Here is a 23,060-nt window from a genome sequence, read left to right as displayed (position 1 = left end):
GTCTGCCTGAGAGAGATTTTCTTCTTTATAAAGGGTAATTTTGCTGGCTATTGAATTCTGGGCAGACAGCTTTGTTTCTCGGTAAAGGCATAACTGCACTGGGTTCTTGTTCCAATTTCAGTGTTTTTCACACCTTTGATTCTCTGTCGTCTGTATGTGCATTATCTAAATGTGTATACGGACCTATATATGTGTGTGTATGTGAACGTCTGTATGGTATGTGCGCGTGTGTGTTCTTATGTTTACAAAGTTCATATGTGTATTCATGTGTATGTGCGTGTGTGTGTTCTTATGTTTACAAAGTTCATATGTGTATTCATGTGTATGTGTGTGTGTTCTTATGTTTACAAAGTTCATATGTGTATTCATGTGTATGCGTGTAAGTACATACGTATACATATGTGTGGCATCTATATGTGTGTATGCATGTGTGTATATGTATGTGCATGTATGTGTGCATCATGTGTAAGAACATACATGTACACATATGTGGTATCTAAATGTGTGTATATGCATGCATGTATATGCATGTGCATGTATGTGTATATGTCTTTACAGATGTCATAGTACATGTATGGAGATTAGATGACTCCTTGTGGGAGTTGGTTCTCTCCTTCCAGCATGTGGGTTCTGGAGACTGAAGTCAGATCATCAGGCGTGGCAGCAAGTGCTCTCCACTGAGACAGGATTTTCAGAATTTTGAGGTGGACGTTCTCAGGCACAGTTCTTTTGGTGTTTATCCCAGTGTCCTTGGATTTCCTTGGCTCTGTTGTTTTGGAGTCTATTGTCTAACTTTGAAAGCAATATGACCACTGCTCCCCTAGATGGCTCTCCTTGGTTTTGTTTACACTACTCTACACTCCAGCTTAGAGCCGACCCTTGGTCTGTCTTTACTTTTTTCTGACTTCCTCACCGTGTGAATCTGCTGAGCATTGAAGTTAATTTTTCTGTCCAAGTTGTTGTATTTCCATCTGGATCTTCCTTCCTTACAGGCTCCATCTCTGCTGGAATAACTCTTAGTGTCTTCTATGCTGTCTACTGTCTCCACAGATCGCATAAAGCTATTTTAGGTTCTCTGCTGGCAGCCCCAGCATCTGTCATGTCCCAAACACTCGGCTTTTGATTGTTTCTTTGCTTCCTGGGAGTGTTCTTCCTGCTCAGTATTGCTCTAGGATAGAAAAGGTCCTTTGTGGGGGACAGCAGGTGCTGAGATGGTGTCCTCAAATTTGGCCATGAGGGGCTTTCCTTTTTCCAGGTAGTGGTGTGAAGGCCTGAGGACAATCAGGAGCAGGCTGGCTTAAAGCAGTTGTTGTTGGTTGCTCCTTATTCAGGGTACACAGCTTTACATCAGAAGTGGTCTTAATATCTCCCCCTCAGTTTGTATCTTTTCCTCATGCCTTGCTAGAGAGAATCTGTGTGGTGTAATTTCAATCAGCCCCTTTTAGAATCATGTGGTAGGATGGTAACTATTACATGTGTTTAGTAAACCCCCTCTTAGGCAGGAACTTGAGATCTGGGGGTGCCTTTCCCGATGCTGACTTCTTTGAGGGCCCTCAGCTGTGTGTTGGCTGAGCACTCTCTGCCTTTCCTTCAGAACCTCTTCTTCTCCTGTTCTTCTGTGGCAATATCTTCTTCAATGTTCCCTGTGGAAGGAGACTCCTGCTGCAGGGTAGATGGAAGTGGGCAGAGTTTGTGCCCTTGCTCAATGAATGGCACTGGCCCTGGAGACATGATTCCTCATAATATTCCTCATCTGTCATATAAGCACCCAGTGGCTGTAAAATGTGTAGAATACTCTAAACTTTTTGTGGTTCCATTTTCTGCTTCTTTTTCTCAGGGTGTCCAGGTACTGCCATACACTGGGCAGGAAAGAATGAAGCAAAGTCCAGAACAGATGGGTCAACAGGATCCCAGTCTGGCAGTGATTACGGGGGTTGGAGTTTAGAGGGGTGGGGAGCTGGGGTTGGGGGAAGTGTTCTCCAAGGATTTTAGTGTTACAGTTCTCTTAGACTGTATTCAACAAAACAGCTTGCATGCACACACTTTATTCGGGGTTAATCAAGGGCTATATATATGAACCTTGGAGAGTGGGAAGGGGCTCTTCTTAGGGTGAAGTCTCATTGGCCGAGGCTTTAAGGATCTGGAGATTCCTCATTTTCATGGAGAGACCTTCCAGGAAGTTGAACCTGTAATTTCTCCAAGGACTATGAGACATTCCCCCGGTTGACAATTGGAGGTCTGAGTCCACAGATCAGGCGGAGAAGAGGAAGCCCTGCTAAGAAAAGAGAGTCCTCCATTTTGTGCCAAGCTCAGGAAAGTTGTCTGAGCCTTAGTAGTAAGGTGCAACATTTTTCAGTTCCAAGCAGTTTAACAATGAGACTAGCCCGAACTCAGGCATCACCACTTTGCTAGTGTAGGGTCACACTGAGCCTTGGAGTGTGCACTGAGTTTACAATTACTCACCCCTAGCCCTGACTAGTTACTGTGGGCTCTCCTGACATCTCTCGGAGTCAAGAAAAGTTGATCGTCTGTGTGTTTTTGGTTCCCCTATGGAGGTTAGAGTGATGGTTTCAGAATTCTCTAGGATGAAACTCTGCCTTGCTTTTGTTTTTGAAAGATGCTTTGTCTGGGTATAAAATTCTAGGTTGACTTTTTCCCTTTTATATGTAAACATGTTGTCTCCAAGTCTTGTTACATTGTTTCTGTTTAGAACTCTGATAGGCTTAGACCTGGTGGTGACACAGGCCTTTAATCCCTGCAATCTTCAGGGAGGCAGAGGCAGGCAGATTTGAGGCCAGCTTGGTCTACATAGTGAGTTCCAGGACAGCCAGAGCTACATAGTGAGGCCATACTTCAGAAAAACAAAACAAAACAATACAAAAGCAAAACATACTGCAGTCCAGAAAAGAGTGGGCCACAAAGAGGAAAAAATAAACAGAATCTCACAGGCAAAGCATTGTTGGAGAATATGAGGTCTGTGGGGCCTGACAGACAGCATAGCATATGCAAAACAATATATAAAAGCACTAATAATACCAACAATCTAACCAAGGACATGTAGGACTTACACAGCACAAAACACTGCTGGAAGAAACTGAAGCCTGACAAATGGAAAGATGCATACATTCTCCAAGATGACAATATTATTAGAAAAATAAAGAATCTGCTGCTCCTTTTGGAATTTAAAAAATTTTTATTTTCTATGTGTGGTCATTTTGATTGCATGTGTGTTCATGTGCTATGTGTATGCAGTACTTGCAAAGACCATAAAAGGGTATTAGATTCCCTGGAACTGGAGTTATTGAGGGTTGTAAGATGGCATGTAGGTTCTGGGAACCAAACCTGGGTCCTCTGTAAAAGCAACTGTGGAGACATCTCTCCAGGCATTCTTTTTTAAATTTTATCCTTATTATTTTAATAATGTGTATGTGTGTGTGTATTTGTATGGATATGTGCATGTGACAGTAGAGGACAGAGTCATTGGATCCCTCTAGAACTGGAGTTACATGTGGTTGTGAGCTGCCTGGCATGGGTACCAAGAATCAAACACTAGCAAATGCTCTTAATGGCTGAGCCTCATCTCCAGCACAAGACCTCATGTTCTTTATTCTTTGTTTTTTTTTGTTTTTGTTTTTTTTTAACCTTGTCTTTCCCAACCTCAGGCTGTTTTATGAACCAATTTCATTGACTTCTGTTAGCTTTTTCTCTTTGCCGTAGACTGTGAGAAGTTGAATTGTGATGTGTCTGTGTAGGCTGAGTCACACACATGCCTTTTGCTGGGAATATATCGAGAGTATTGAAAAATCTAGAAATTGCTGAATTCTAGAATTTTTAAACTTTTCCTTTATGCATATGGGTGCTGCCTTTAATGTTTGTGTGTGTGCCACATGTATTCCCTGCTCATAGATGCCAGAAAAGGGCACAGGATCCCTAGGACTTCAGTTAAAGACAGTTCTGAGGCACACATGGGGGTGCTGGGCATTGAATTCCTCTGGAAGAGAGGGCGATGCTTACAATCACTGAGCCATCTCTCTAGTCTGGTGGGTCATATTTTTTTCAGGTATTCTTTCCTGTCTTCTGAATGGGGACTATAATTATAAGTGTATTGGGTCACTTTACATTGTCTTGTAGATCACTGATGCTTCTTTTATGCCTTTTATATTCTCTCTTTTTTTTTTTTTAAAGATTTATTTATTTATTATATGTAAGTACACTGTAGCTGTCTTCAGACACTTCAGAAGAGGGCGTCAGATCTTGTTACAGATGGTTGTGAGCCACCATGTGGTTGCTGGGATTTGAACTCCGGACCTTTGGAAGAGCAGTCGGGTGCTCTTACCCACTGAGCCATCTCACCAGCCCTTATATTCTCTTTTATGTGTCATTATTAATCGCGTCTTTGCTGTCCATGCTTACTAGTCTTCTCTTTTGCCAAGCCTCTTACTTCATTCTCTAGAAACATCTGGATCTTTTCTCTATTCTCTCCATCTCTATCTAACTTATTCAAAAAGTTAAATATAGCTACAATAACCTATAAATAAGTCTGCCAAATCCAATAGGAAGGCAAGCTTTGGTCAGCTTCAATTGTTTGGTTTTGTTTTGGTTCGTTTACTTTGTTTCTCTCAATGCCTAGAAATCCAGTTTAATGTTATACATTGTGAACTTGATCCACAGTGATTCCTTTGGTAGGAATATTTTTGCATCGCTGTGATTTTGACACTTGCTATCGGGCGATGCTGTGTTACTTGGAATATTTAGAGGTTTGAATCTTGGCTTTAAGTTTCATTCATCAGGAACAGATCAACGTTTATTCTGGTTCCAGCTGTCTTCTGCTGTTAGTGTTCTGCCTGGTGTCTGTTAGAAGGCTTTCTTTCAGTCCTTGTATGAGCCTGTGTACAGCCTCATCCTTGCTTGGTCCTTTCCTCAAATACTGCAGAGCAGATCTCTGTGGGGGAGGCTCTGGCCATCTCACCTCCATTCACCAGCCATATCAGTTTCTGCAGTCTCCCAGTTTGGCTCAACTTATTGGGGGCACCAGAAAGCAATGTGGGAGGAATCAGGGATCTTGTACACTTACTGTGTTTTGGGTGAACTATTCTCTTCTGCTTGGTCTCCGTGCCTCGAAGCTTCCTGCACTGAGTCTGTTCAGGTGAAGAGTGACCTCAGCCATGCTTCACTCGTGGTGAATTCCTTCTGTCATGATGTGCTGCACATTTCTCTACACTTTCTCACACAGGTTTAGCTCTCTGGGGAGCTGGGGGTTGGTGTGACAGATGCCAGGCTCTTCAGTGTTCTTATCTTTGCCAATAGTTAATCCTGTATGGTATTGGTGAAAAACACCTGGGTTTCTCTACCCTTCCTGAGGGCAAGTCCCTCAGGTAGAAGTTGACCCGTTTCTCCAGAGTCAGGTATCTACCTTTCTATACTTGCCAGAGTCTCTTAGAGCTTTGAAAGCTCGTATACCCTGAGGCCCAGGCAACCCTGGCTGCCCTAGGGAGCTGGCTTTCACAGCTGTGCACTGCAGGGATGGTGGGCCCTGACCAGTCCACTAAGAGATAATGGAATCTTATGTGGGGCAGCACAGAAGGTGCTCTCACCCTCAGTCTCTGAGAATCCCAAACACCCAGTTCTATGATCCCAGCAGTAGAAGGTAAAGGTTGATGTATGCGGCCACAGGAAACTTTAGTAATGCTACTGTCTTGATAGTCGGTGGAGACATGTACAGGGCCCTCATCATTCTAATTATGTGTGTAACTCTTGAGAAAGCCACAGCCTCACACACTGGTTTTGAAATTAAACAAGCAACAAAGCAGTAAATGTATTAAGACTTAGGAAACAAAACAGTAAGAAGAAGTGGAGCAGAACTGTTCATGATAACCTGCCCATGCAGGACAGGTATTGAGCCCAAGTGGCCAAGAGAGAGCGTCACACAATCTCCTGGGTTTGTGATGAGCACCTCAACCAAACTCTCTGGGGCTGAGCCTAAAGGGGCCGTGTGGCAATTTAGGATGCGAAATTAAATGTTATATTCTTCAGGCAGCAAGAAGAAATCTGGTAAAATATTTTCTGCCTTAACAATTCAGCTGAGAGGACAATTTCAGCAGGTCAGATGGGCCCATGGCTGACAGGACAGTGACATGGAACCTGAGTGCAGTCAAGGTAGGAAGAGCCTAGCAGAGTCTACCATGGGTTCTTCCTGTAACCAGTGGGCTCTGAGTAGATTTGGTGTGGGGAGGAGTCTGGTGGAAGAGGAGTCTTTGGTTATAAGACTCACACCAGGAGGCAACTGGGTTCTTCCCTAAGGGAAGGAAGATACTAAATCAAGGATGGAAGAGACCTATCTATAGGAGGGTTCAGGCCTAGTGACAGCAGGATGCAACCTGGGGTCCTACTGGCATTGGATATAAGAGCACGTTTGCCTTCAGAGGAGACTAGAAACTGAGGGATGGTCAAGTCCACTGGCAGCCTGACCAGCACATCCCCTGAGCAAGAGGACACAGATAGGAATCTTCCTAGGGACGTCTCTTCTGATCCTCGCTGCATATTATCTTCCCTTCCAAGGGACTGGCCAGGTGTTATTACATCTAGGGTGAAGATGAGAGAAGAGAACGGTGGCCAAGGTAGAACGGTGAGGTTAGAATTGATAACCAAGACAACAGTATGGTTCCAGCATCATCACCACCCGTTTACGGGTCTTCCAAAGGCATCCAGCAGGTGGCACTGCAGTCACACCTACTTGTTTGGTTCTGGTGAACTCGAAGCATGGTTAGTCTTGTGCCTGATTCAGTCATGGTCTCTGCCAGGGCACCTTTGTAGAGGACAGGCCAGTGTTAGCATCCATCTCACAACATGAGTCTGTGGCCTTCTCAAACTGACATTGACCAGATTTAACAGTGTATCCTTTGAAGAAACTGTTTACCCAAAAGTCTCTGCCACAGTTACCCCTCAGGAAAGGCTGTGCATCCCATATGTAGCCTCCAGGTCAGATGAAGCAAGCACCACTGAACTCAGGGTCCTTTTGCCCCAGGCTTTACTATGACTGGAATGTCAATATAATATAGGAGTTGTAACAGGAGTGGGGATTTGAGATTGGTATAAGATATCACCTGGGTCTCAGGCCAAGAAGGCTTCTAAGCTTCACCTTCTCTGGCTAACAGGTTTGTCAGGAGAGGGTAAGGAAAAGTACTTGGACTTGGGGTTAGAGCTTTACATTGAGCTGGCCACCAGCTCTCAGTCACCAGTCCCCTTGCAAGTTCAGTTCACTTTGGGTGAGGTATAGCAGGGCTGCCCATTTGGGGAATGAAGAGAGCTGCCCCGAGGACAGGCAAGTGTTACCTACTGGAGTCTATAGGTCTAGCAGGGTGCCCTGGGGGCAACATCTTGGGCCCTGAATGCCTGGAGATCTGTCCCATGAGGTAGCCACTCTGGTCATGTTTTGACTCCCTCTACTCAAGGCCCTCTCATCACCACTCCAATCCATATCACCCCAGGGCCTATTGCCATGTAGGATCAGAGACCTGGGGACAAGTTGTGGGAAATGTACAAAAGGCCTTACAACTAACTGAGGCATGGTTGCTGGCTGGCCTTTTGACTGTAGCTAGACCAAGCAGGTGCTTTCTCCTGCATCAGAAAACTATAGTAGATCCAGTCTCTGTGAGCATCAGCTGTGAACAGACCATTGTGAGGGTGCAGAGAATGCCTGAGTGTCTTAGCTAGGGTTTCTATCCTACACAAAACATCTGACCAAGAAGCAAATTGGGGAGGAAAGGGTTTATTCATCTTATACTTCCACATTGCTATTCATTACTAAAGGAAGTCAAGACTGAAACTCAAGCAGGTCAGGAAGCAGGAGCTGATGCAGAGGCCATGGAAGGATGTTACTTACTTCCTTGCTTCCCCTGGCTTGCTCAGCTTGCTTTCTTATAGAATCCAAGACTACCAGCCCAGGGATGGCACCACCCACAATGGGCCCTCCCACCCTTGATCACTAATTGAGAAAATGCCTTACAGCTGGATCTCACGGAGGCATTTCCTCAAAAGAGTCTCCTTTCTCTGTGGATAGCTCCAGCTCCCGTCAAGTTGACACACAAAACCTATCAGTAGGGTCTGGCCCCAAGCCCAGGTGGTAGATAGGGGCAAGGGCCCAGTGCATGGTGGGAGTGAGGTGTTTAAAAGCTGAATAGCTGTGGTTTATGTCTGTGCCTAATGGACATCCCTGTCCAGGGGATAGCAGGTGTTTGAGAAACTCTTTGTCCTAGCCCTCTTACCTTGCACACTATGAGTGCTCATGGTGAAGGTGTGGCAGAGCCTGTGACACATCAGCAGTCTCTATGACTCTTTGCTAAGAGTCATCTGGCAGGGCTGGATCGGGAGTGGTAGGTAGATACAAAAGTGAGAAATGAGTAGAGTCCTTGGGCAGTCTCGAGGACACAGAAACACAGATGGCCCATGTTTTATTCCCTAGAGGGTAAGCTCCAGTAATTTATTTGAGCTGAGAAATTTGCATCAGAAATAATGGTTTTACTACCAGAAATTGAAGTGTGGAGTCTGGTGTATGTGAACTGATACATGTTATTCACATGCCCTGGAGGAAGGGACAGCCAGATGCCCACAAAGGAGCCTCTTCCTGTTGCTGCTTGCGGGATGTGTGACATGATTTAAGCCACAGGGCTAGACCTCAGCTGGGTCTGTAATAGCCTGAGTCTGACAGCTGACCCTTTGTCAACATTCACTCACCCGGTGCTAACTCAGGATGCCCTAGATATCGACAAAGTAGATACTAGAAAGCCTGGTTGCCTTGCTATAAAGATGGGAACACCCACCAGAGGGTAAAACCAGCTGTGCAGAGAGGTTAGCAGCACTGGGAAAGTTGGTACTGCTGCCTAGAGTAGGTAGACTCTCCACCTACCTGTCCCCAGCCTCCCCAGGCTCAGGCCAGTGGGGAGGCAGTGAGAGTTCCTGGCCCGATAGCTCCATGGACAGGCTTGGGTGGACGGAATGAAATACCCATAACCTCTGTATCCACGAGGGTGAGGGAGAAGATCGAGTGCTCCAGCCCAACCTGGGCTGCTCGGTGTCCGAAAAGGGATTGTCTGAGCTGTTCTGCTAAGAGAGCTCCACTTGTCAGAGAATTCCCTGCTAAAGCTACCTACCAGTAGTTGGGCCTTCACTGAGACACCGGACTTGACTTGTCACATGTGTCCTCCCTCATTCCTTTTATCAGAATGAAAGCTCTCTCTCTCTCTCCCTCTCTCCCTCTCCCCCTCTTTATATATAAAATTTGTCTGACCATTTACATGTTAAATGGTGTTAATCTTGCTTTAGGGTGTGTTTAAGAGAATGACACGGATGATTGTACACGACAGAGGTCAGGCTTGCCCACGTTGTTGGTTCCAGGTCACAGTGCCCCCCCCCCCCCGAACTGTCATGAAGAATTCAAGTCATGGTGTTACCTTCAAAGAACTCACTGTCTGAAGAAATGTGTCTGGGAACACGTGCAGGTTACTATGGAAACACATGGGCTACTTGTTGTGGGGGATGGGCCCCGGAGGGTCTGGAGAAGAGGTGTTGAAAGATAAATGAGTCTTCCAAGCAGAGCGGGGCAAGGTGGAGGTGGGGTAGAGGACATGTCCTGGACAAGTAGGAAGCTCCTGGATGCTTGAAAACCTCAGACAGAGGCCGCCATGTGTATCCACACAAAGCTACCAGTGTGCTTAGCAAAAAAACACTATCACCCTGGGGGATGAAAAACTTCCAGTCCTTTCAGCTGGCTTGGGTGACAGACAGAACTGCTGCTAGTTACATATGGCCTGTGGATGCTCCTGCTCTGAAACCTGGGTCTGGCTGAGCTATCCAGGCTCTGGGAAGAAACAGGATGGTTCCATCAGTATCACCTTGTATGGAGGGACTATGGGTCTCCACCTCTCAAAGCTCTCTGATCCCAGGTCCTGAAGGGATACATATTCTTTTGCTCTGAACCATATTGTATTTTCCCCAGGCAAAGTCCTGCACAGTTTAACCCACGTAGAAACAGTTCAGTGGGGAGTGGTGTCCCTCGGTGGCCAGATATAGGGACCCAGAACATCAGGAATAGTCTCGGGTCTTCTAGCGGGCTTCCAGAGGAAGAGCCATGTTATGTCCCCTCCTCCTTCTCTACCTTGGCCCCACTCAACTCTCCTCTCTCTTCAGCAGCTGCGCTGTTGCAGATAGACTTCAGGAAACAGGTGGGTGTGAGGGAAAGGCTAGAAGAGGGGTGCATAATGCAGGGTATAGCCTCTTGCTTCTCTTTTCTCTAGGACAAGCTCTCCCTACTCCTGTCTTCTGCATGGTCAGACCTGGGGGTTATGGCAGAGTAGATCCAAGCAGAGACACAATGGGACCATGATGGGTTCCCTGTAGAACTAGAGAGAGGGTGATGAGGTCTTATTGGGAGGACTGGAATAGTGCTGTGTACTGTACAGAGAGGAAACAGTGCCATGGGGTGGGCTTGCCTGGGCACTGGAGTCTAGTGACCTTGATCTCAAGGAATCCTGGTTCATACCTCCTCCATGGAGATACCCAGCTTTTTGCTAACCCTGAAGGTTTGCACCAGGCATTTCCTTATCACTGGAGCCTGAAGGGCTCCCATTTTGCCTCTGCTACCAGGATTCTTGGGCACAAATGAACTGGTGGGCTTCATGGATAGATGCCAAAGCCCCAATTGTTCCCACTGCTCCCCAGAAAGACCACAGCTCTGCCTGGGTATGTATAAAGGCCTGGTCTTGTTGGCAGCTGGGCTTGTTTTAAAGGACATGTGTTATCATTTGTGTAAAGTGGACATTTCTGCTGGCTGTGTCTCTCATCTGAGTAAAGGCCACATTGCACAGAGCCCCCCTCACACCTGTTCAACCTATGTCTCTCTTGCCAAGGCTTACGTGTGATTCTCCCATGCATGTCTGCAGGACACAGCTCCACCAACCAGATCAGACCTGTCTCCAGTGGGACAGTGTCCCAGAGGTCTGATTTCTGAAACCATCCCCTAAGTCACTGGGAGGGTCCATCCACACAGACAAGAATGAGGGGCATCCCCTTCCCAATAGCCTTTCAACTTCTCCTCTTTGGCCCCAGCAAAGAACACAATTGAGTCTCTGACAGAAAGCTAACGTTTTGGCTGAAGTTCCTGTTGCTAGGAAGAGGCTCCCAGACCATGTAAGGGGCCTGTTGGACTTTGCTGGGTGTAGGCATGGGTGGGTGCGGTGCAGCTCAGCTGAGGCCTGAAAGCTGGAGTTGGAAGGTCACCCCACCTTTCTGCTCACCATCCTCCAGCATTCCAGGTCCCCCCTCTCTACAGAAGTTTTGAACAATCTACCTGTCATTTCCTCGTCATGGCTAACGTGTGGCTTGGGCTTGCTCTGTTGCTAGCTCCAACCCTGGAGGATCTGTGATCCAGCCCAATGCCAGCAACAGGCAGATTGACTTACTTGGGGTTTTAGCAGACTCTGCTTACCCATCACACCAGTTGCTTTCTGTCTTCATGCCTGAGTGTTCCTCCCTGGTGCAGCCAGGTAGACCTGAAGAATCTTTCTAGGGCCCTAATGACTCAGCAGCCAATGAGGCTCTTGTGTTTTGCCATGCAGGCAGACATCCTTAGCAGATCCCCTGAGCAGATAAGCTGAATTCTATGGTTCGGCTCCAAGTCCATCCCAGCAATTAGAAATCTCTCTGCCTTGGCACTTTTTCCTCCAAAGTGACAGAATGGGTCAACCTGGTGCATGCGACTCCCTGGGGACCCCTTGCTAGGCCCATGACTTTATACTTTCTATCACTAGTACCCGAGCATATGCACAAGTTACAAGTGTAGCAACTAGCATTTGCTCGATACTTTTAAATGTTAGTGATGTGTCAAGCATTTATTTACTTAGTCCTCCCACACACAAAGAAATGCCATCATTAAGCTGAGCTACATCACAGAGTCGGTAAGGTAGACTCAGATTTGGAATTTGGATGTCCCATATTTTCATTCTTGGGAACACAGGGTCTCAGTTCATTCAGGATGTTATGATGAAATATCTTGGATCAGGTCATTTGTAAACAACACATTTATTGTATATAAATCAGATACTGTGGAGCCCAAGATCAAGGCAAGAGATGGGTAACTGACATCAGTAATACCTTCCGCATGTCTTCACTAAATGGGGGGCGGTTAAGGCTCCTGATAGCACTTCAGGAGGTTTGAGTCTCTGGAACTTGAAGCCTCCCAAAGGTCCCACCTGCAACACTACCGACTGAAGATTAAATCTCTATACATGGAGGGGAGAGTGTGGGGCACAAACAGGCCAGAGCAAAGCTGGAACTAACATTTAAAAAACAGTAGCTAGCAAGACACACAGACAAAAGAAGAGCTGCAAGCCCCTGGCTCTGTCAGATGATGGGCATGCCTTCTGCCTGCCATGGTAAGCAAAAGCCATAGGAAGAGAAAAACCAGCCAGAGACATGGAAGAAGCAGCCACAGAGCTGGGAGGGGAACAAACACTGAACACAGTGAGTGAAGCTGAACCCCCTCATCTGCTTCCCTCCTGTGACCCTCAGCTTAGCCTCAGCACACCAGGCTGGAGCCACATGGCCTTGAACCAGGTTTTTCTGTTCGATGGCAAGTGTGGGGCTCCATCATTTGAATGGCTTGCTCTTATACCCCCATTATGCTGAAGCTTGCCCCACCTGTGAAAGATGATGATTCTAGTGGAAGTGATAAAACCATGCTAAAACAGACTCCTTCACATGCACAGCCTCTTCTGTATGTGGCTGCTTCTCCTTCTTCTCTGCCATGTTGTAAGCCAGGGGTCTTTGCTGGAGGCAGGTTCTGTGTGTTGAACCTTCCAGCCAACAGAATCATGACAGCACAGATGCAAACGTCCTAAGAAGGCTATTAGCATACAGACTGTGGCTGTATACAGAAAGGACAATATATCGTGGCTGGCTGGGGAGACATGACATGGAACTGGCTCATGATCTGAAAATCAGGGCTGCAGAGATGGCTCAGTGGCCAGGAGAATTTGCTGCTCTTCCAGAGGATCAGAGTGATTTTTCAGCATCCATTTTAGGCAGCTTATAACTGCCTGTAACTTTAGCTCAATAGGATCTGACACTTCTCTCTGGCTTCCATGGGCACCTACATACACATGCACGCACGCACACACACACACACACACACACACACACACACGCACCCAACTCATAAATAAAACAGTAAGTAAATAATATGAAAATCAGTCAGTATGATTCATCAGATTAACAAATGGAGAAAGCATAGGCCTATGTACATAAAGCAAAAAGGTATTTGGCAAAATTCAACAGCCAGGCATGGTAAAAACTGTCAGCAAGCTAGGAATGGAAGGGAGTGTTTTGACCTAATAAGAAGCAGCCACAAATGACAAAGAACTCATGTATAACTTAATGATGGACTGAACATTTCCTGGGTCTAGTTAAGAACAGACAGGGACAGTACCCTCATTTCTTTTTTCCAACATCTTAAGTCCCATACAGTGTGATAAGGTAAGAAGAAGAAACAAAAATCATGCAGATGATAAAGGAAGAGATAAAATTATTCCTTTTCTCATGCAGAACATCCCAGGCAACCTATAAAAAAGGTCTTAGAATTAGCAAGAAGTAAGCTTGCGGGTTATAAATCCTACTGTGTTTCTTCATGCTACCAATGAGTAGTTGGAAACAAAATATAGTATTGAAAGTGTCACTTATAATATTCCTCAGACTCTGGCTAGAAAGAGTCTGAGCTGGGCTAACAGTTCAAGGTCCTGGCTGGCTCTTTTTATAGGAGGGATCCAAGGTCTGATAGTGAGACTCTTCAGTCTTGTTTTCCTTGGATTCAAACTATCTGAACCTCAGAAGTCTGACCTTAGCATAGGGCCCTGGATAGGAACAAGCAAGTAGTTATAGTTATTATTAGCATTAATAATTAATTAATCAGGTAATGAGGCATAGGGCCCACCGACCAATCAGCAGCACCTATTAGTGATCTTATCCGTGCAAATCAGAAGGTGGGAGATGAAAGACCAAGTGCTGACTCCTTCTGGAACACGCTCATGTAGGGGTCCATGAACTGCTGGGGCCCGCGAACTCATGTGATGTCACGATGTTGAAGGGGCTCTGGGGCTGAGACGCTTTTCCAGTGTGTAGAATTCTGATATGAACGGAACAACTGAGGCAGCTCCAGAGAGGTCACAGAACAATCAGATTAGAACCCAGACATCCTGACTACCACTGCAGCTGTCACAGCCATCACCATCATCACCAGCCTCATCAGCAGCTACACCGCCACCAGCATCACCTCCATCATTTGTTTGTTTGTTTGTTTGTTTGTTTGTTTTGTTTTGTTTTGTTTTTTGAGACAGGGTTTCTCTATATAGCCCTGGCTGTCCTGGAACTCACTTTGTAGACCAGGCTGGCCTCCAACTCAGAAATCCGCCTGCCTCTGCCTCCCGAGTGCTGGAATTAAAGGTGTGCACCACCACGCCCGGCTATCTCTATCTTTATCATCACCATCATAACCACTATCACCAACAGCAGCACCATTAACAGCACCATCAGTATCACTGACAGCAGTATTTTCCTAGAGCCTTGTCATCTGCACCATCAGATGAGTGCTTATGGCACTCAGGTCTCTTTTTGGCTGCTTCCTTCTTGGGTATTGTGGGAGCTGCAGCCAGGGCCAGGAGCCAGTTATCTTTATCCCACACCTGCCTATCCTGGCAAGAGGTTCCAGGCTTTGAAAATCCACCAGGGCTTGGGAGCTCCCAACAAAGCCAAAAGCATCTCCATGTGAACGGTGAATCCTGGAGAAGTCCCCAGGTCCCCAAACCTTTATACCTTTTCCCTTTTGTAGTTCACCTCTCTTTCTGTTTCTCCTAGATTCTCTCTGTTTCGCTGTCTCTGTCTGTCTATTCTTCTGTCTCTATCACACACACACACACACACACACACACACACACACACACACACACACACATGCACACACAGCAAGCATGTACACCTTGGTGCTGGAGAAGCATGCAGTAAGCTATTTTCAGAGCATCCCTTCAGAGCAGAATGCTGACAGTACTGAGACTCATGGATGGTTCCCTGTATCCAGTTGTTTGGTATATTTTCCAAGTAAAATGCATATATTTCTAACCCATGAAATTGAAGTGAATTTAAATGAATGGATACAAGAGGAAAATCAAGTGTCTGGAAGTGCCTAGCTCACAAAACTTGAATTACCATCAATTACTGGGGAAATTATCCAAATTCCTGAGCCACAAAGCCCAGAGCTGATGGCATCTGACTTGCTTCATGGAACCCTGGCTTTTGGCTAAACATGGGAGTCCGTGCAGGTAGGAGTGTGGGGCTTGGCAGGTGTAAGATAGGGTGCAGAGTTGGGGGTGCAGAGCTAATGCAGAGACAGGGAACAAGGCTGGGGCTGTGGGACTGGTGGAAGGTGAGGGTGTGGGGCTGTTTGGTCTGTTTCAAACTTCCCAGCTGGTGTCAGGGCGGCCTTGACTTTTCTATTTTATAAATAGAACTACCATGCAAGCTTTCTTTTGAAAACAAATCCTGTGAAGAGAACAAAGTTACCACCTCCACCTGGGGCCACATCCCACAGTGACTTCTCTGCCTGTCCTGGAGCCAGCTAGCTGGTGGAGAACAAGCCCCAAAGGCAGGGACTAGGGCATGGGATCCATAGAGAGTACCAGATGTGCTCTATCTTAGAGGCTCTGGCAGCTGTGGCCTGACATGGTTCCCTGCCTTGCCAAAAGGTTACCTCTGTGAGACCCTGGATACCTTGGGAGGTTGGAGAAGGGTCCCTATAAGCCCTGTGATTCCTCCCACTTGCCTACCTTCTCCCCGGAAAGCATAGCCTCAGGCATAGAAATCCTATTAAAATCGTTCTGAGAGAAGCCTCTTTGCCACAGAGTTACAACCTCGCTGGCAAGCAGAGCCCTGCGCCCCTACATCCGGAGCTGTGGGAGATGAAGGAGCCTCCAGGAAACTCTGTAGGAGACAGAGAGAGCCCGCTGGGGGGTTGAGTGGGTGTTGCTGCTAATTAAGTGGGAGATAAGGGGCAGGAACCTTAATTAGCATCGTAAGGAGTCTCTACCTCTCCAAGAGCTTCATGGAGGTGGTTTAGTTAGAACAGAAGTTCAGTTAGGATGAGAACAGGTGCTGGAGAAGGGAGATGAGCAAGCAGCTGTCACAGCTAGCACAGCTGAGAGCCTGCCTGGGTTCACAGACTTTGGACCACACACTCTCCCGCATGATACAGACTCGGCATCATGGGGCCATGGGGGCTTCTGAGGATTGATGAGCTATAGGGTAAGGGGCTCCTGGCAGGGACTGAACAGTGCCCGACTTTGAAAAAGAAACACATCAGCCTTAAACACCCTTGAGACATCAGTTCCTCTCTGATGTGGTCAGCATACAATGATTACCTAACAACCTGGTAATGTTGTTCTCCTAGAGCCAAAAGGACTGGGCCCAAGGCAGGGAGGGAACATTCGGTGAGCTCCGACTCCAGGCCTCGGAATAAGCCACTTGTTTCTTCCACCCAGTCCTCCAGTGTCCTTCAGCCCATCCATCAGGCCAAACCCTTCATGAAAACGTCTCTGTTATCAGCCTGGCTTCCTAGAAGGCTCTGCTCTAGGGCTGGCTCTGAGGACAGTTCTAATAAGGAATTGTGCTTTGCCAAGGCTTATGGCTTGGGCTTTTGGTTCCACAGCTGAGTACTAGGAGTTGATTGTCCTACTTACAGATGAGGAGACATAGAAGAGGGAGGAGGAGAAGAAGAAGAGGAAGAGGAAGAGGAGGAGGAGGAAGAGGAAGAGGAAGAAGAAGAGGAGGAGGAGGAGGAGGAGGAAGAGGAAGAGGAAGAGGAAGAGGAAGAGGAAGAAGAAGAAGAAGAAGAAGAAGAAGAAGAAGAAGAAGAAGAAGAAGAAGAAGAAGAAAGACCTGCTCAAGCACCAAAACGTAGTGATTGTTGGAGCTGGGTCCTGGCTGCTGCCCATCAGCTGCCCACATGTCAAGTTGAGACTATTGCCTCCTGAGGGATTTCCAAAGAGAACAGAAAGAAGCCATTGTGTGTGGGGAGCCAGCTGTGGTTATGCATTTTGGCAGTAGCAAGGGACTGGAGGTACCACAGATCAAAATTGACCCTTTAGACATACTTAACTGGGCCTCAAGGTGACTCTCCTACACCAGAGGGACAACACAAGAACCCAGATTTGCCCCGGACTCTTCTAGCACACAGTGAGCGCCACAGAGAACAGTGGGGAGCCCAGGGTATGGTTTCTGCTCCTTGGGCTGTACCGGGAGGCATGGAGATGGGGCTACTGTCTCAGAGCCCCAACTACTTGGCATAGACCTGGTCTCCAGCTGCAGACCAAGGCTGAAACCCAGTCTGAAGCTGATACTCAGACTGCAAAGCCTGTCAGAGCCACTTCACTTAGAAGATTGGGGTCAGGCACCTGGGGATGGCAGCTCATACCCAGCTCCAGGGCCTCCTTCTGGAATGCCAGATTGATTTCTTAGGGCAGGATTTTCAATATAAAAAAAGTCAATTCCATGTTCCTCTTCTAAGCCTTCTCAGCCACAGCTGGCTCCTCCATCAGGCCAGAGGGAGTGGGATTGTCCCCAATGCCTAACAGCCTCTCGGTAGCCAAAGCGTCTGTTCACCCCGCCCCCCACCCCATCCTTCTTTATTTTCAGAGACGTGGTCATGGGCATGAGTCAGGGTAAGCAAAGATGATACAGCAGTGCCCCCCGCCCCTGTGAAGCAGCCAGCTGTGTGTTAAGGGCTCCCGGGAACGTGGGAAAGATGAATGGGAAGCTTGGATGTTCAAGAACTAACCACGTCCTTGAGAGGTGGGGCGGGATGACAGGCTGGAGCGCTGGTGTCCTTTTGACCAAGGACAGTTATATCATGGAGTCTCCTGTCTCCTCACTCAGCCCTAGAAGTCATCCTGTTCTGAGCTCTGGGATGGGGTTATTGTATTCTTATTTCTGGTGGGGCTGGCAGATGCCCAGATAGTTGTTAGGCTGAATGGATAGAGGGCGGACAGTGGACCTGCACTGGATGATCTGGGTCTTGAACCACAGATCTGCTTTGGAAAGAGAAGGTCCTCACCAAAAAACAAGAGTATAGAGCCATGGGATGGCTGGCATTCATGATTATCTGAGATCTCAACACCTGCCCTAGGACTTCCCTGATTGGGGATAGTCTCCCACTTTTTCCATAGCCCTAACTTCCCCCAACCTTCTGCTTGTCTCTCCTGCTCAAGATGGAGCCTAGTTTCAGGACTGCAAAGCTGGCAGGCAGCCAGAGCTTAACGTCATACAAAAGCACGGGGAGAGCTGTGTTTCTTGACAGCACTGGCCCATAGGGACATCTAGATGCCCTTTAGGCAGTGATCTTCTCCAATGGGCAGGTTCTTCCCGTACACTGAGGTTAGATGCCCATAGCTGGCCTGGTGTTAATGGCACAATGTAAAGGAACCTCCTGGCCTTCAGCAGTGGAGTTGACTGTCCCAGCTGGGGCCCAGCCAGAGGGAGGGAACACATGGCAATCCATCAACATACCACAGCCAAATTTATGTTTCCAGTGCCGAGAAAGCGTATTTAAATTCGGCAAATGGACATCAGGGTAATTATCTTCACCAGGACTGGGACAAGGTCCAGGGCTCTCTGGGGACAGGGCAGGAATGTGCTATGGGCTTCACAGAGACAGTGAGCGGAAACTGATACCAGAACAGCCCAGCAACAGAAAGGGGAGTCAGAGCTGCTCACCCTATCTGCTTGGAAGAGAGGCGCTCAAAGTTAGTGACTGGAGCTGCTGGGAAAGCTCCGTTAAAGCTTAATTGGAGGTAAATAGAAAGTCTGTGAATGTGCCCTTAGCCATGAATATTGATGAGCCTCATAGCCTTGCCTAGGTAAGCACCGACTCCAGTGGGCACTGAGTTGGCTCTGGGATCATGCTTAAAACCACACAAGCATTTCTGGATTGGAGATGTGAGAAGCTATTTGCAGATGTGTCTTTGACAATAAGGCGTGTGCAGAATTCCCTTGGGCAGACACTGTCAGGAGGACGAGGCTTCTATGGGTGTGGAAGGAATGGAGAGGGATAACATCATAAGATTCAAGATGCTGCCAGGATGTTAGTGTCCCAAATGTCCAGAGGCTGTGATATAGGACGAGGAGGAGGCCCCTGATGTCAGAGCTGGGTCTCTCTTCCTTCTCCAGTGACCTTGGCTTTGATATCATAGAAGTAACAACAATAATGTCACTCCAGATGTTTGTGACAATCCATCTGGTAAGACAAATGTTAGAACATGCCAGAAGTTGAAGGGAAAAAAGTGTTCTCAGGTGCAAATGACCCCTTTCGTACAGCTCTGTTAAGATCATTCATAAACTCAGGGCAGGTGGAGCCTTGCCTGACACCTGCTAGCAGAACGATATCTCAGTATCCCCCTGCCTCCAGCCAGCTGCACCTGGAAGACTCAAGACAATGCTTACCAACAGGCATCCAGCTGGGTTCTAGTCAGTAAGATCCATTGTGGACCTGGGACCTGGTTTGGAGGCATCTTGGTGACTTAGAGCCCTCTTCTTTTTCCTTGTGCTTCTGACCCATCGGCTTCCTGTCAACCTGGATCCCTGGAGTTACTGCTAGGGTGTGACCACTCTCTTATCCAGCCCACCTGGATAAGAATCCTACAGATAGTCTCCTCATCATAAGAAAAGTCCTGGATGATGTCACCAGATGCTCACAGGGCTTTGTCCAGCTTTGTCCCTCCTGCCCTGTAGGAGAATGGGTATCTAAATTCATGAGAGGTACATCCTAATTAGGATGAGTCAATTGCCTCCACTGTGTCTTAGAAGCCCTCTCAGCAGTGGAACACTATAGCTTAATAGAAAAAGGCTCCAGGCACCTTAGGGCATCCTTAAATGCCACAGGGATACAGGGGTCACTCATACAATTACTGATAGTCTCCACTGTGCTGTAGCCTGAACAGGACTTGGGGACAGCAAGGAGGGAGTTATGTAAGTAGGTAAGGATGGCAGAGAACAGGGAGAGGTGGAAGACACATAGTCCTGCACTGGGTGCTGGAGAGAGGCACTGAGTAAGGAAGAGCCAACCAGGAGACTGGTGGTTGGGAGCCTCCTGTATGGCTGAGCTCCACTATCAGTCTCCCGATGGAGCAGGAGGTGCCTCAGCTGCAGGCTGTAGGCGCCCACAGCAGCTTCAAGAGTCTTGGTTGCTGGTGCCCAAGACTGAGATGCCCAAGGACACCCAAGGGCAAATGGGTGGGAAAATTAGTCCAAACCCCATGCTCCCCTTAGTTGCCTAACAAGAGAAATGTCTTCCTTGTAATGATCTCCTGGCCTAGAGATCTGTGTCTTCAAGGCCTCAGGATAGAAAGTAGTAGTGTGAGTGAGTGCCCTACTCAGATCCAGGGAGAGCAAACTGTGGAAGCAGAGGCTAAGCATATAGGCTATCCCTCCCCATAGGATCTCTTCAAGGAAATGAAGGTAAAAGAGAGCAGGGCAGGAGCTACACCATAGGCTCAGTCACAAGACAGGCAAGCAAGGTAACCTAGTCACAAGGGTTAGGAAACACAGCTGAAGAACTATAGCATTCACTATGTACATGTACATACCCTATGCACACGTATACACCCTGTGCAAACATGCACCATATACACACACACCATGCACAATTATCCTGTGCATATACATGTCCCATGTAAACATGAACACATACCATGTGTATATACATACGTTGTGTACATACATACCATGTATATACATGCATGCACACATACATCCACACATCACATACCTTGTACATGCTTACCCCATGCATATGCATCCCATGCATATACATTCCAAACACACACACATACATATACCCTATACACACATATCCCATGCAAATATACCCCACATGCGCACACATGTACATGTAAACTCCATAAACATACACCCTATGAACATCCATACATCTTGCATTCATATACCCCATGCACACACATACAAACATACAATGTACACATACCACACAATTTTGTGTACTCACATACCTGCAAGCAAACATAGCATATATACACATCTATGCATGCATATGTTGTGCATTCACACCCTGTACATGCCTACTTCATGCAAACACACCCATTCATGCACACCTCATACACACATACCTCATGTACCCATATACCCATGGCACATGCAAACTCTGAGCATACACCCTATGAACATACATAAACAACACACACATACATCCTGTATAAACATACACCCCATGCATATGTACCCCACCCCACATAGATTCATGTACACAATAAACTCCGTGCCCATGCATGCCCATGCACACACATCCTATGTAAACACATACCCTACGCTCATACACACCATGTACACATACTTCACATGTACATACACACTCCACATATACACATAGGGAATTTATTTGTGCTTTATGTGTCTCTGTCAGCCTCTAGCTTCAACAGTCCCATGGCTTTGGTAGAGGAGCCAGGGGCTACCTAGGCTTTACTCTTCTGCCCACTCTGGGGTCACAATGGGCTCTTGTCACAAAGAGACCCAATACTTATAACCCCTGAAGAATCCAGGTGGCCATTGGGGTCCCTGTCTAATCTCTATAGCCCCTCATGGACACTCACAGTGTTGTTTGTGGGATGTGGGTCTCCAAGAAACTTGACTGAATGGTCCAGGCCAGCCTGGTATATGGTTTCTAGGAGCTGTGTTGGTCCCCAGAGAACCTGAGACAAGTCACAATGACCTCAGGAGAGTGGGAGTGCAGAAGGGACCTAAAGACTTTGCTGTGACTTCTGTCCTCTAAAAGAGAGCTTTCTATACCCTCAGCATCTCCCCTTTGGCCTATCTGTTCTCAAAGCTTCAGCTATGGGAAACAGCCCCAATTTACTATGAGAGGCTGATCTGAAAGAGTAGGAGAATCTGTTCAAGATCTGTGACTGGAGGGACACTGTCAGGGTCAGGGACACTATCGGGGCCTAAGGCCTCCTGTAACTCTCACATACCCCTGAAATTGGGGTCCTGATATGTCTGTGCCCAGGGGTGAAAGCATGGCTGGGCAGAGCTGAGCACTTCCCTGGAGAAGCAGAGTCTGTCCCATCATCAGATTCTGAGTCTCTCACTACACAAAACACTGGCAGTTTCTTAGAGGCCAATCCTGACTCCATTCCTAGGAGGGCTTTCCTCTGAGGGAAGATGCCGGCCAGGGGACTTCATAGGCCAGGGGCAGTATATAGTCTGGGTAGTATATGCTTGAGAGTCCTGTCCTCAGCTACTGGTGGTGACTTCTACCCATATCTGTGCTAGGAGGGGCTCAGAGTTAGCCAGACACCCACAAAGTTCACGGACCTGCAGCATCAGACTGTGCATACTGTCCCTTACAAGCGATCACACGAGGGAAGTCCCATGGTATGGAGATGCAGACATACAAGGCCATGTGTTGAAATCCAAATGGGAGCCAGACTACTATGGAAGTCACCAGAGTTGGCCCACATGGGTAGTGAGGGGAATGTTGGGCCAACTTCAGACCTGATTTTCATAGTGACCTCAGGGGTCTCAGGATATCAGCTCCATGAGGGACCACAGGAACTCACCTGGCCAGGCTTGGAGGAGTAAGAAACAAGGTGAGTTGGAGGTGAAGGAGAATTTTCCAGAAGGACCTTGCATTCTCCCCAGAGGGTCACTTAATCCCTGGCTGGCCCTGCAGCTGCCAAGTGCAGAGTGATTCAGGAGGCTGCCCCTCCCCCACCCTCCACCACAGTCTCTTGTCCCTCCTGTCCTCCTGGTCATGTCCCTCAGGGTGGGAGCTGCATCGATCCTTCTCAGAGGCAGTTTCTGAGGGACTCTGGCTGGAATCATTTGCAGGCGGCCAGCTGGTGGGGACAAAGGGCTTTTCTTTGTCAGCCTGTCAGGACAAAATTCTTCACAAAGAGCCTGAGACCCACCACCTGCCTCAGCATCAGCTGCAGAGCCCAAGCCGTGTCACTGGGCTG

Source organism: Mus musculus, chromosome 2 (assembly GCF_000001635.26).
Source record: "Mus musculus strain C57BL/6J chromosome 2, GRCm38.p6 C57BL/6J".
In the NCBI taxonomy this organism is placed as follows: Eukaryota; Metazoa; Chordata; class Mammalia; order Rodentia; family Muridae; genus Mus; species Mus musculus.
This window is presented reverse-complemented; position numbering follows the sequence as displayed.